Here is a 14,861-nt window from a genome sequence, read left to right as displayed (position 1 = left end):
TTTAAGGCATTCCTTTTACCTGGCAAAAGAATAACCTGAAAGAAAGACTTGATAGAATGCTAATAAATATGCAATGGAATTTGAAGTTCCAAGCGGTTGTTGTTCACCATTTAGCACCCTTGAAATTGGATCATACACCCTTTTGGGTAAAATTCTAAAATTTACTAGTTTGGGAACAAGCACAGAAGACCTTTCTGCTTCGTGGCAGCATGCACTACTATAAAAAAGTGTTTCCACGACATCAATACAACATCGGTGCTTTGGCGAACGTAGTTGAATCTGTAGCGGTGATATTTTTGTAAATACCACAACATTAATGACGACGTTTTTTTCAAACCCGAGGTCGTATTTGAGCTGTTCACAAAACGCGACATTTCAGTGAAAAAAAAAAACGTCTTCGTATTTGACTATAGGCAAGGAATACAACGACATTTTTTAAGAAATCACCGTTGTTGCAATTTTGCAAATTAAATTTTAGAAAAATAGTGTGCCATTACCTTTTAATTTGTTGTCCCCTTCTTGTTTGTCGTGCGCACGCTGGACCTAGCAACCTCCTTCGTAGCCTCGTAACCATTTGCCCTTCATCTCCGAGTCGTAGTGCTCTGAACATACTCCATTGTCGACTCTGTCTATCAAACTATACCGTTTTGCAAATCATCGAACAATAGCGTGTTCATTTCCTTTTCTTTCACTGTAAGTTCTCTCTCATTTGTCTACCAATTTAGTTCATGGTTTGTACTGCTTTAATCAGCTTCATACCGTACTCATGTCACATTTCTTCATTTTTTCGAACAATTATTACTGATGTTACTGTTCTAGAGTGCTATTTAGCTTTCACTTTTGATTTTGAATGTAATTTCTTGACAAAATTACAGGCTGCATGCCGAGTTGTTAAGTGAATGGCAAGGTTTTAAATTGCGATTGCGGTTTCATGGTGTTCCTTGATATTGCAGGCTAGAGTTTTAAAAATGGTCCACAAGGGTGACTTGGGTTGCAGGATCAAAGGTTTTTTAGGTCACCGTGACCACAACTGCATTTGTCTGCAATTTCCTGCGGTATCAAGAATCATGACGAAACCAAAGACACAATTGTGAATGCAATTTAAAAGCTTGATTATGGGAAATTGTGGATAAATGCAGTCACGATTATGGTTGCCTTGTAGTCCCGGACACCCCAATGTCACAAATCTGAAAGTGAAGTTACATGAATCTAAAATCAATAGAGGTATCACTTTTGCACTACTCCCTTTTTGTTTTATTTTTGGTTTAAGATGGATAGACCAAAATTAAGGAAATTATTAGACAATCTAAGTTTTTAAAAATGCCATATTTGACCCCTGATTTATTGCTACCTATATAGTGATTTTAAAGCTTTGGCAAAATTGTCCAGCTTATATTCTCTTCTCTGAGATTCTTCCACTCTCCTCCTATTCTCTTCAAGCATCTTGTCCAGCTCTTCTCACCAACAATGTGTTTGGTTGTTACTCTTAAAATTATCCTTGTTGGTTTTGGATTTGCTGAGTATATGAGCTTATATTTCCTTATCTTGATTTATCTCCCTGCAGCTTATATTTCCTTATCGGCACTTTAACTATTTATACTTCATTGTTGTTGTTGTTGTTGTTGAGACTAGATGTTATGACAGAGATAGGTCTCTTAAAAAGGTAGGCACAAACACAAATTACAAAGAGATAGGCCTTGTGCTCTGCTGTTATCTCATACTTGTGTGCCATGGCTCCTTAAGCTTATGATAAGCTTATCTATCCTCTCAGGTGAAGATAATAGGCCTTGTGCTCTGCTGTTAAATGTATGTTTATGCATTAGTTTTTAACTAATTTTTTTCTTATGTTGGTGTAGACCCATGAATTTTATCAGTTGGCATCAGTGGCATTCTGCCTACTTGTTGCTTGGGTGTGTCTTCTACTTGTGTGTAAAATCTTTGAATTCTAGGACTTGAACAACTTTGATAGTGAGCTTGAAGAGTTTGCCAGAATATTCTACAAGGACACAGGTCACAGATTCAAATTGTCACTACCTTGTTTCCTTGTTTTCTCATTGTCACAGTTTGACACTGGCTTCTCATGGACGAGAAAATATCAATTTGAGGAGTTTCATCATTCAAGTACCTTGTTTCCTTGTTAGCTATACCAGAAAATGTTATTATTATTATTATAATTATTATTATTATATATATTATTATTATTATATATATACATATACCGCAAATGTATGATTGTATAATTTTTTGATATTTTAAACTATTTATATTTTTCTTTAAATTTAATTTATATTTCAGAATTTTCTTAACATTTTAATTTGTGGTCTAATTTTTGAATTCTCAATTATAACAATATATTCATCAAATACATTTTAATGTAATTTGATGTTATTGAATTCTGTTTAAATAAATGACTTTTTATCCTATAAAATATTTAAAAATAATATATTCTATTTGCAGGCAACTTTGAAGCTTGTTCTAGATGGATGTGGCTACAACCATGAGTGCTTCAATAAAGGCAAGCTATATAAATTATGTCAAGATATATATATATATATATATATATATATATATATATATATATATATATATATATATATATATATATATATATATATATTGCTTAAAACAAAAAAAAAAGTATGTAATAGTGCTTATCTTGAATTTAAATTATGTCTACGAAACTGATATCACGTCTTAAACACTATTGAAGTGAAAGGACACACTCTGAAACACAATTTTTTTTTAGAAGTGTATAAGACATCTCAGTGACTTTCCGACGGTAAAAAGATCACAGGCCTTGTTTATCTCCTCGATTTGAAACTCGTGAGTGATAAAATCATCTAACTTCACCACCTAAGTTCAGGCCACCAAAAGTGTGCATTAGTTAATTACACTACAATTGTTAAAGCAGTAATTCGAGAAAAAGAAAATTGTTGGAGCAGTCCTTGTACGTATGCTTTTATCAATCGAAGATAGAACACTTGTCACATTGGTTATTGTAGGGATAGACAACATAAAAGAGTTACACAGCTAGGTTCATTTCGGTATTCTAAAAAATGTTTGTATATCATGTTTTTTAAATCATTTTTTTAATGAAGCCTAGTGAAAAGGGCCGCACGGCTACTTTTCAAAATTATTGATGGATATTTTCGGTTGGTTTGGGTTGATTTTTTAAGAATAAAAAATAAACTTAAATTAAATTAATTTATTTGTAAATGATTTGAGTTGGATCAATAGATTAAAATATTTAATTTTATCTGTTCTTATTTTAAAATAATATTTTTTATCAGTTAAATTTTTTATTAAATGAATTAGATACAATAGTTTTTTATTAGATTTTTTATTAAAAAAAATTTGTGATGCTGTCAAATTTCATTCTACTCCCGTGACTACTATCTATCTATTTCCACTTCAGTGACTACTATCTATCTATTTATCTATGAGAATGGAAAATTAAGTATACTATTTTCGAGATAAGAAGTTTCAATAAATATACTAAGGATGGATTTCAAATATGTTTTCTACCAAAACCAATGGAATATTATGAGAAATATTCTTTGCAAATAAATTCAAAATATTTTTCGAATCTCATCTAAAGGGATTTCAATCAATAAAATTCTTATCACTTTGATCATGAAGATTAAGGATGTATTGATGTTTACTCAATTCAAGTCAATAAGTCTATATAATTAATAGTTAATAATATTTGATTTTTTAAAATTTACATATAATAATAATAATTTAATGCAAATTAATGAATCAACGAGTGAGTGGATTCAGATATTAAAATTTATGACCCAACCCAAAATTCAATGGGTTTGATTTATTGGTTTAGGTTTGATTTAAACACTTATCAAATCCAAATTATTTAAATTGGTTTAGATCAATTCAGGTTCATAGGTGACTTGCGCTCGTTTACACCTGTATCGTGTAAAGAGATTTATATCATCACCTAATAAGATAATATCTTAATTATAACTATTAAAATAATAATTATAAAAATATTAATTATTTTTAATAATATAATAACCTATAATGTATTAATATTTTAAAAAAACATTATTAAACTATTTACTTAGTTCTCATAATTGTGTCAATTTTAAGTTTCTACTCAATTTTTTTGTTCAGGTTAACATTTTCTGAAAGTTTTTATAGCACTTTTACACCGTCAAAAAATTACAGACCAAAATTTAACTTTTAAGTTTATATAGAAAAACTTATAGTTTTCTTGCATAAATATTAGGATTAAGACTTAAATGGAAATTATGATGACTAAATGAATAATTTAACTTACAATAATTTAAATTATAAAAATAAAATAATTTTATTTGATTTTTTTTATTAGATTTTAAATTTTATTCAATTTTAGAAAAGGTTATATGAGGTATTCCTATTTTGAAATAAGTAGTGAATTGAACCCTAAAGAACACATGTAAAGAACGGTAGTCCATACTCCATCCATGCATTCTTTGGCAAAACGTGGCAATTGAGTCTTCCCTTTGAAGCCTCCAAAAACCGATCCTACTATTCTGCGACCTTGGAACAACTCCATTGGGTGGATGGGAAGCAATTTTGGTGATGGATGAATCCCTAATATCACAGTCAATCCCCAATCCTGCTTAATTATAAGAATATCAGAATTTCCATCTGTAATTATAGCCACATTAATGATAATTTTGAAATTTTATGCACGCTATACTAAGGAATGATAGCAATGAGACTGCAATTGTGATGACAATTACGTACAATTTAAAATCTTAGCAAAATAGTTACATGAATATATATACCATATGAGCTGACAAGAAGGCATCCCTTATAACGTTTAAATTTCCAGCACATTCAAAACTATAGTGCACATCCCCACTCGTCATTTTCCTGATCCTTGAAAAAGAAAAAGAAAAAAAAAAGTTTACCATTTTGCTAGTGAAAATTAATACATATAAATATGATATTTTCTTATGAAATGAGATGAATAGAGATAGGAAACAGAGAATTCCAACCTCATACACTGGCTTCTCTTCATCCCTTGGATTTATGAAGTCGGTGATACCCATTTATTGGGATTGAGTGTACATATAAATGTGTCACATATGACATTGGCATCATTATAAGTTATAACATAGTTATATTAAAAAAACAAAGTTCATGTAAAGCTTTATAAGTTTTAACTTTATGATTTTCCAAAAAAGAGTATAGAAGAATAAAAGAGAACACAGAGGAATCAGAGATAGATGAGAGAGAAAATTACCTCTGATGAATTTGTCTGAGTTGATGTCTACGCCTATAATTCTGGATGCACCTCTGGCTCGTGCCCCCTTCTGCTACCTGTGCCAATTTAAGATGCAGGACTATACAACATTTTTCTTTTTTTGCAATAAGGTATTTTTCATAATGTGTTAGAGGAGAAAAAGTAAAAGGAAAAGGCGACATATATGATGAGTGACGTAATAAAAAAGAGAGAAAAATATTTAAATATATTTTTTATTTCTACATCATTGGCGTGACTTATAATGACTCTGACTCTAATTTGCGTTTTTTTTAATGTGATACTTCTAAAATGAATTCTTAAAATATAATTTAGTTTTATTAAAATAAAGGTTAGGGACTAAAAATTGTGATTTCAGATTTTAGAGTGAAAATTAAAGAATAATATTTTACAAAAAGACTGAAACCAAAATTCATTAATTTTATAAACTAAAAATCGTGATTTCAGTTTTTTTAAGGATACAGAATTACAAACATTACAGTAATCAAAATGAAAACTCACCGATTTTATTTATAGAGAATAAAATATAATTAAGCTATTTAAAAATTACTTTCTGGAAAAGAATTCCAATCGAAAATGAAAAAAAAATCATCTTATATTATTGGCTAAAATATGTTAAACGATATTTTACTTTCATTGGGTCTTAAATAAAATGTTAATTAGTATAAAAATTATATTTTTTTAAAATTTATTAATTGTTGACTAGATATTTCAGTTTAATAAATAGTTATTTAAAAAAATAGATTTTTCTAATGTTTATTTTAAAAAAAAATCATGACCACAAAAGTAAACAAATAAAATCATGACCACTAAAAAAGCTAATAATTAAATGTCATGTAAGATAAATGGTACGTGTTAGCTGGAGGTCAACATAAAAACCTCTGAAGATCAAAACATTACATTAGGTGGCAGGACCAACTTTTTGTTTTTGAGATCTGAGAGACTGTAATGGATATCTCCGTTTTTTTACCAAGAGGACCAAAATTATAAACTAGAAAAAATAAAAAGATCACAAATCATATTTTAACTACTATTGTAATTGCAATGAATAAATGGACAACAATGAAAGATTTCACTTAAAGCGAGGCCCACTGTACCTAATCTAAAGACAGCTACAGTTGAACCAAAATGCTCATAAGTGGTATGTTAGTTTTGATCTTGAAATCAAACTAATAATATTTCAGTTTTGATTATAAAGTTAATGAGATTATAGGTATATCATGGTATTATGGAATTAGTTATTATGATGGATATAATGTGATCTATGGAATAGTGATTGTGTTTGAGGTTAAAAGCATTTTTGGAATAAAAACTTATTCCATTTCTATAGTATCAGGATGTAAGTATATCCTCAATAACTTACTAAAATGTTATCAAAATGTTATCAAATATGATTAAGTCAAGTGCTCAAGAAAATAAAATAAAAATACATGAGAAAAATTAAGACCATTTTAATTTAAAATGTTATTAAATATGACTAAGTCAAGTGGTTGAGAAAACAAAAAAAAAAATACATGAGAAAAATTAAGATCACTTTAATTTGATTTCAAAATCAAAAGTAATATTCTTCCACCTGGTTCAATGTTTCTCACACTTCATGATATCTACAACAGTTATAACTTTATGCTCACACCCAAGATGCTAACCACATGAATCATGGATCATAGCGGTTGATTCTCTAAAAATGATTATTACCTTCCATGTATTACAATGTAATCACTCTTAGTAAAAAAACAACAATTTAAATGAATAAACATGTTCAATATTTATTGAGTCCAAATTACATGTCTTTCTCAACAAAAATGTATACAACAAAATGAGAAAACAAACAAATAACTAAAGTTTCACTACAAAAAGGAACTTTATATAACAAAATCAAGTCTCATACTCTTAACATGATCCTTAAGTGACTTTGTTTACATGCCTTTTGTCAATGGATCTGCAATCATTAGTTCAATACTGATGTTTTCAATGATGATTTCATTTGCTTTGACACGTTCCCTTATGGTTAAATACTTAATGTCGATGTGCTTGCTTCGACTTCCACTTTTATTGTTTTTAGCCAGAAAAGCAACAACTGAATTATCACAGTATATCTTTAACGGTCTAAGAACATAATCAATCACTTGTAGACCAATCATGAAACTTTTTAACCAAATACCTTATGATGTCGCTTCAAATAATGAAATAAACTCAGCTTCCATGGTAGAAGTAGCAACTAATGATTGTTTTGCACTTCTCCAAGATATTGCTCCATTAGCCATCATGAAGATGTATCCAGATGTCGACTTACGAAAGTCAACACAACCAGCAAAATCTGAGTCTGAGTAGCCAACAACTTTTAAATTGTCAAATCTTTGATATATAAGCTTCTAATCTTTGGTTCCTTGAAGATATCTTAACACTTTCTTTGCAGTTGTCCAGTGCTCTATTCCTGGATTACTTTGATATCTCCCAAGCATTCCAACCACAAAAGTAATGTCAGGTCTTGTACACACCTGCGCCTACATAAGGCTTCCTACAACAAAAGTATATGGAATGTTTCTCATTTGTTCCCTTTCAAGTTCATTTTTATGACATTGATTCAAATTGAATCTATCACCTTTCACAATAGGTGTCATGTTGGGTGAACTATCTTTCATCTGAAGTCTTTCTATAACTTTATTAATATAGGCCTTTTAAGACAAGCCGAGAATCCCTTGAGATTGGTTTCTATGGATCTTTATGCCAATGACATATGTTGCCTCACCCAAAATCATTGGTTGCAAGAAGTATATTATCCACATATAAGACTAAAATTATTATTTTACTCCCACTGACCTTGTGGTATATGCATCTATCCATATTGTTCTCAACAAAATCAAATGATGAGATGACACTATGGAATTTCAAATACCGTTGACGTGATGCCTGTTTCGGTTCATATATTGATTTCTTGAGCTTGCAAACCAAGTGAGCCCCATCACTGGAGAGCTTCGGGTTGTGTCATATAAACTTCTTATTCTAAATCACCATTTAGAAAAGTCAAAATAAGCAACTAATGTCATTATGATGCGTAAGAAATCTTTCATGGATATAGGAGAAAAGGTTTCTCTGTATTTAACTCCTTCCCTTTGAGTGAATCCTTTGGCAACCAATTAGGCCTTGTGTCTCTCAATGTTACTTAATGAATCCTTCTTGGTTTTGAAAACCCATTTACAACAAATAGGCTTTATCCCATTAAGCAACTCAATAAGATCTCATACTTTATTATTTGCCATAGATTCCAATTCTTCTTTCATAGCATCATATCATAGCATAGAATTACAACTGTTAATCGCTTGCAAAAAGGACTTAGGATCATTTTCAACTCCAAAGTCATATTGAGACTCTTGTAAATACAATTGATAATCACTAGGAACTGCAGGTTTCTTTATTCTAGTTGATCTTCTCAATGTTACATCCACACCTTCTGGTTGTTGTTCAACATCTTGTGTTTGATGTTGTTTAGGTTGCTTAACATTTGGTGTTTGATGTTGTTCAACTGGATCTTCTAGGATAGGATCCACTTGGTGTGGAGCTTGTGTTACACGATTTTGGTGAGTATCACCAAAAATCACTAGCTTATAACTTGATGTAGGAACTGCTCCCTCACATTGATTTTTCTCAAGACCAATGCCTTGAGTTAAATCACTCCCACTAGCCACATCATTTTCTAGAAACTTTGCATTTCTTGACTCAACAATTCTAGTGTCATGAGTTGGACGATAAAATCTATACCCCTTAGACCTTTCAGCGTAACCAATGAAATATGCACTAATGGTCATTGGGTCCAGCTTCTTTTCATTTGGATTATAAATCCTAACTTCAGTTGGGAAACCCCAAACACGCACCTGTTTTAAACTTGGCTTCCAACCTTTCAATAATTCAAATGGGGTTTTAGGGACTGCCTTTGTTGGTACCCGATTTAGTATGTACGTAGCTATCTTAAGAGCTTCATTCCATAATGAACAAGGAAGTTTGGAATTGCTAAGCATAATTCTTATCATGTCCATTAATGTTTGATTTCTTCTTTCAGTCACACCATTTTGATTCGGCGAGCCAAGCATGGTATATTGGGCCATAATACCATGCTCTTGAAGAAACTTTGCAAAAGGACCAGGTGCTTGTCCATTTTCAGTGTATTTTCCTTAAATTCGCCTCCTTTATCCGACCTCACAATCTTTATTTGTTTTTCACATTGTTTCTCTACTTCTGCCTTGAAAACCTTAAAGGCATCCAACGCTTCATATTTATTATTAAGCAAGTAAAGATACATGTATCGTGAGTAATGTCTATGAAAGAGATAAAATATTTTTGGTCATGCGAGTCCATATCAGGACAATAAATGTCAGTATGTATCATTTCTAATATTTCTGAACTTCTCTTGGCATTTTTCTTTGTCTTGTTAGTCTGTTTTCCCTTTATGCAGTCTACACAAGTGCTAAAATCAGTAAAGTCAAGAGTCTCAAGTACTCCATCATTCACTAGACTTTTAATTCCTTCTATGGAGATATGCCCTAGTCTCCTATGCCATAATTTTGATGATTTTTCATTCATGATAAAACGTTTAATACCAATGTTTTCTTGTGTAGCCATCAAATTATATGGAATCGTGTTAGATAAATTAATTTTAAACAAACCGTCATTCAACACATCATTTCCAATAATAGTAGACTTAAACAATAAATCAAATCTGGTTGCGCTAAACTTTATTGAATAACCCAAAGAAACAAGTCTAGAAACAAAAATTAAATTCCTAGAAAATTCAGGAATATAAAAGACATTATTCAATTCAAAAATAAATCCTAAATTAAGTCTACATGTACCAATAGCTGCCACATGTAAACACATTCGATTCCCATAGTAGATGAATCGTTCACCTTCATTTGGCTCCCTCTGGCTTGAGAAGTCCTACATGGTATTAGAAATATGAATCGTAGATCTAGAGTCAATAAAACATGTATCATGAAAAATATCAGCCATATTAGATTCAAAACATACAAAAGGAAAAATAACTACCCTTGTTCCCAAGCCAAGCCTTATGTTTATAGCAATCCTTCATCATGTGCCCTTTCTTTTTACCGAAAAAAAATACCTAGACTCCTTAATTTTGGCAATAGGAGGTATATGGTTCTTTTCCTCTTTTTTCCTTCTTCCCCTTATCTTGAGTCACGCTAAGAGAACCTTCACCAATTTATTGAGCAAGTCTTCCTTCCTCCTGGACACACATGGTCAGAAGTTCATTGATTGACCATTTCTCTTTATGTGTGTTGTATGATATCTGAAGGGGCCATACTGTGATGAGAGTGAATTCAAAATTAGGTGCACCATGAATGGCTCAGAAATTTCAACCTGGAGCGACTTAAGTTGAGTCACCAGATCTGTCATTTCCATAATGTGTTTTCTCATACCTACATCTCCAATGAGCCTCGTAGATAACAACATAAACATTAGGGTAAACACATGTACATAATATAGTAAACACAATCAATTACAAGTTATCATATTAATCCTCATGTGATTCCTTTAAGTATAATCTTAAAATGGATGCTATGGCTACTCCATAAAATATACCATCACTAATATGATATGTAGTCGCATAAACACATGTACATAATATAATGTCAAATAAAAATCCTTTTATGGTTTGAAAAGGCAACAAATGTTTTTAATGGAATTAATCATGCTCTCTGTTTCAAAGGAACAACGCATAGTGGATTAATAAAATATAAAATATATAAACAAAAGTTATATATATTTAATGTAGCGTAGAAGCCTCACAGAAATAGAAAACAAACAATTTGATTTTTTTAAAGAAATTAAACGTTGCAATCGTAATTTAAAAACTACCCGCGCACAACAGCTAAGTAGAGGAAAACTTGGCTTTGATACTAAATGATGCTTTTTTTACACCAAAACAACATAACAACATATGTAATTTAATTATGTTACTAACCTCCAACCATAACTCTTTCCATAATTCGGAATGAATGAAAGGGTTCGCTTTGACCGTTAAGAAGAATAGATAACTCGTTTTTCCCTTGTCTTTATTTCTATTGCATTCTATATCATCGTATCTCATTCTGTTCTGTTCTGCGATATTTGAGAATCGTTGTCAATACCTCGGTGTAGGTGCGGGATACTCCTTTGTTCCACTCGTAGTTTCAATCACAAAAAATGCTTCTAGCCTTTAACACAATCACTTCAGATGGAATGAGTATTGTTTTCTGATGTGTTTAGACTAAGAACTCTATGCCTATTTATATAAATCATATTTTATCCATCATAAAAATGATTCCATAATATCAGATACTCTCGACAACTTTATAATTAAGACTGAAACGTTGTTACCAAATATAGGTCAGGTGGTTGAGAAAACAGAAAAAGAGAATGAGAAAAAATTAACACCACTTTAATTTGATTTCAAAATCAAAACTAACATATTTATGCTAACTACATCAAAATGAAGATTTAACCCTAAAATTGAATTTATTTCTCTTCATCTTTTACTATTGTTTTCTTTGATACAGTTGAACCAAAATGCTCATCAGCGGTATTCCAAGCAGTCCCAACACCTACACATGGCACACTTCATCAATTTGGTCTAAACAACTCATGTTCATTTCATTATGTCGTTTACTATTGTCACAATAGTTCGCAAGTAGATGCATGATCCGGTTATATTTTATTATGTATAAAATTTGAGGTTTATAATATTTTAAATTATTGAAGTTGAGACTAAGTTCCTTACCCGTAGGTACGCCACAACTGAGTATGGTAAGTCTTTTATTTTAATGTAGGGATTGAGGTCGCCATCACCATCAATGTGAATCTTGACGACACATGCTGAATCCACCACTGTGTACTCTGCGAAAATTGAAGTGTTCAAGAAATGGAAGATGGGTTTTCCATCCATTGTAGAAAACCTTTGTGGTACCATCACTGGCCATCACCTTCTTCATAGGATTCACCCCAAATCTCTGACTCATGTTGGTCTTTTCGCACATGCAATATTTGCAATCCCGACATCCCCCATTGAAAATTGGCACGACCAAGTCCCCTTCTTTCATTTCACTCACACCTTCACCCACACTCTCCACAATCCTAAAGAATCATTACACCCACAAACACAATTACAAGTGTTTTCACTTAATTTCAATTTCATTTGATAGAATATATATATATATATATATATATAGTTTTCTGTACAATTAAGGTATTATATTTAGATAAACCTGTCTATATAAGAAAAAAAGATAAGAAGATAAAATAAATTAATTTTTTTGCAAAAAATAAAATCAATTTATATAGTTAACTTTTATAAATAAAAAAATCAAAAGTTCTCAATCAATTTATTTTATCTTCTTATTCAAAGAGGGTATAAATCATTAATGTTATAATTTGCCATAGTTGTATGGGATATTTCGTGTCCTACCCGGAAGCTTCATGGCCGAAAATCCGAGGATAAGCACGATGAGCCTCATTCTTTGGTGCCCCAAAAAGAAGGAAATTAAAAACATCAATAAACAATATATTACATAACTTAATTTTGACTATCAAATTTACTTGTTATTGATATTTAATTAGACATATTAAATAATTATATATAAATTAGACATATTAAATAATTATATATATAATTATTTAATATGTCTAATTAAATATCAATAACAAGTAAATTTGATAGTCAAAATTAAGTAAATTTAATATGTCTAATTATATACCTCGCCTTGCCAAGAACTGAGATCGGTGTGACTGATTGAAGTGAAGAGGATTTTGATTCGAACCTCCATTTTTTGAGGAGGATGGACAAGGACACGTTCAACCACAAAGGGCTTTCCAGGACCATATGCCACGGCAGCTTCATGATGATGAAAATATTGAGGATAACAATTATGATGATTATTATTAATAATAACAATAATATTGAGCTATGAAAATGAGAATTTGGTGCGCATGCATTCTTTGCGATGGTATGATCTGAATAAATAATACTGAATTTTGGTGTAATGTAATGTACCTTTTTGCAAGTAATTAACTGTCTTCCGCCTAGTATCATTTGGATTCAAGTTCTCATTAGCAATAACAATTGGACCTGCAATCTTCCAGAGTTGTTTTGTGATTCTTCAGTGATTATTTTGTGCATTGTATGTGGTGCTTGCTAGTGGAGAGAGCCAGAGAATACAACAAAGAAAACTTGTGATATAAATGAATGAAGGACCAGCTATATATATTCTAGAATTTTCTCTATGAGACTAGCACGTGCTTTTACCAAGCAGAACGTGTCCAGCATATGGCACGTGCTATCAATTTATCTTAAGTATTAAAGGAAAAAAGAGTTATATTGTTTTGAATTTTGGGAAATAAATGTTAGTTTTATAATTTATTATTTCGAGTTATGGCCAGGATACTGGATTTTCTCGACAAATCCATTACAAATGTTAGCTAAATATCATGTATATTTAACGGATTAACACCGACCGTCCAAGCTGTCTATGGATTTTATAGAAGTTTTTTTGTTGGGTTAGAGACACCATCTCAACTCATTAAATCAGATATTACGTCAGCTAGTTACACACGATTGTTAGTTTAAGAAAAAATTTCACATATGAATTGAAAATGAATTCTTCCACAAATAGATCATTCCCACACATATAAATGTAACAGAATCTTATACTATTATATTAATTATTTGAGTTAAATTTTATATAAACTATCAAATAAGTTTTTCTTAAGTTTAAATATATTTTTTTTCCTCAAATTGATCTTCTAAATAGTCACTCAATTTCCAAACATATTTATTTAGTCTCTTCTAACTGGTCTTTTCCGGTTTGGATACATAATTTATGAAGATTTTTAATTGCAAAAAAAAAAAGCTAAAAATATATTTTCTGAATTTGGAAAATAAAAAATATAAATTTTATTTTGAGAAACTAAAACAACATATTCTAAATTTGAGAACTAAATATATATTTAAACCTTTTTTTATTAGTAGAGTTGCCGGTAAATTTTGCATACTTTTACCCTAAAATTTAAGGGCGAATTTACCAACAACTTGGCCGTTGGTAATTTTGGCATCATCCAAATAAAAAAAAATTAACTAAATATACTTGCATTATAGTTAGACATTCGTAAGCTCTGTTTTTTACTTCAAAGAAGACGAGTGATGATTCCGAGGAAAAAGGAAGCCAAAAGGTAGTAAAAGGAAAGTAAAGGAAAAAAACAGAGTAAGAATATGATTTTAATTGCGAAGGAGAAATGATTTTATTTTTTAAAGGAGGAATGATTCTATTTTTTTTTTCAACCATTTGCGTGCTATGGAGGCTTCTGCTTTTGAAATCATCAATTGGACTCAGTTGATCATCCATTTCTTTTAACGTGGAGTGCATAATGATTCGATTATTAAGTGATTCCCGCCAGAAAATCATTTTAAAGAAGTCAATTTAGATGTAGCAGTGAATGGTTTGAATGGTAAGGCTTTCTATGGAGAACTTTTGCATGATCATAGTTCCATTTTATTGTTGGATTTTCAACCAGTATATGGATTTGTTCTGTTAGTCATGCAGAACTTTGG

General features: G+C 30.8%; 1 long non-coding RNA gene and 1 pseudogene across 3 annotated transcripts; one reads left to right on the top strand and one right to left on the bottom strand.

Moving 5' to 3' along the window:
• The first annotated feature begins 536 nt into the window (after positions 1 to 536).
• LOC112997763 (uncharacterized) lies at positions 537 to 2,537 on the top strand. 3 transcript variants are annotated; one of them, XR_003262814.2, is made up of 5 exons: positions 537 to 693; positions 876 to 1,224; positions 1,633 to 1,771; positions 1,857 to 2,121; positions 2,458 to 2,537. It is a non-coding gene; the product is annotated as an uncharacterized lncRNA (long non-coding RNA). The 3 variants fall into 3 exon arrangements; XR_005888541.1 differs by having other exon boundaries at positions 954 to 1,224; positions 1,633 to 2,121; XR_005888539.1 differs by having other exon boundaries at positions 1,633 to 2,121.
• Positions 2,538 to 2,742: 205 nt separating this feature from the next.
• On the bottom strand, positions 2,743 to 14,416 carry LOC100787832 (alcohol dehydrogenase-like 3; annotated as a pseudogene).
• Positions 14,417 to 14,861: the final 445 nt, after the last annotated feature.

This window comes from Glycine max, chromosome 1 (assembly GCF_000004515.6).
Source record: "Glycine max cultivar Williams 82 chromosome 1, Glycine_max_v4.0, whole genome shotgun sequence".
NCBI lineage: Eukaryota > Viridiplantae > Streptophyta > Magnoliopsida > Fabales > Fabaceae > Glycine > Glycine max.
The sequence above is the reverse complement of the archived record's forward strand: the minus strand, read 5'-3'. Positions and strand labels throughout refer to the sequence as shown.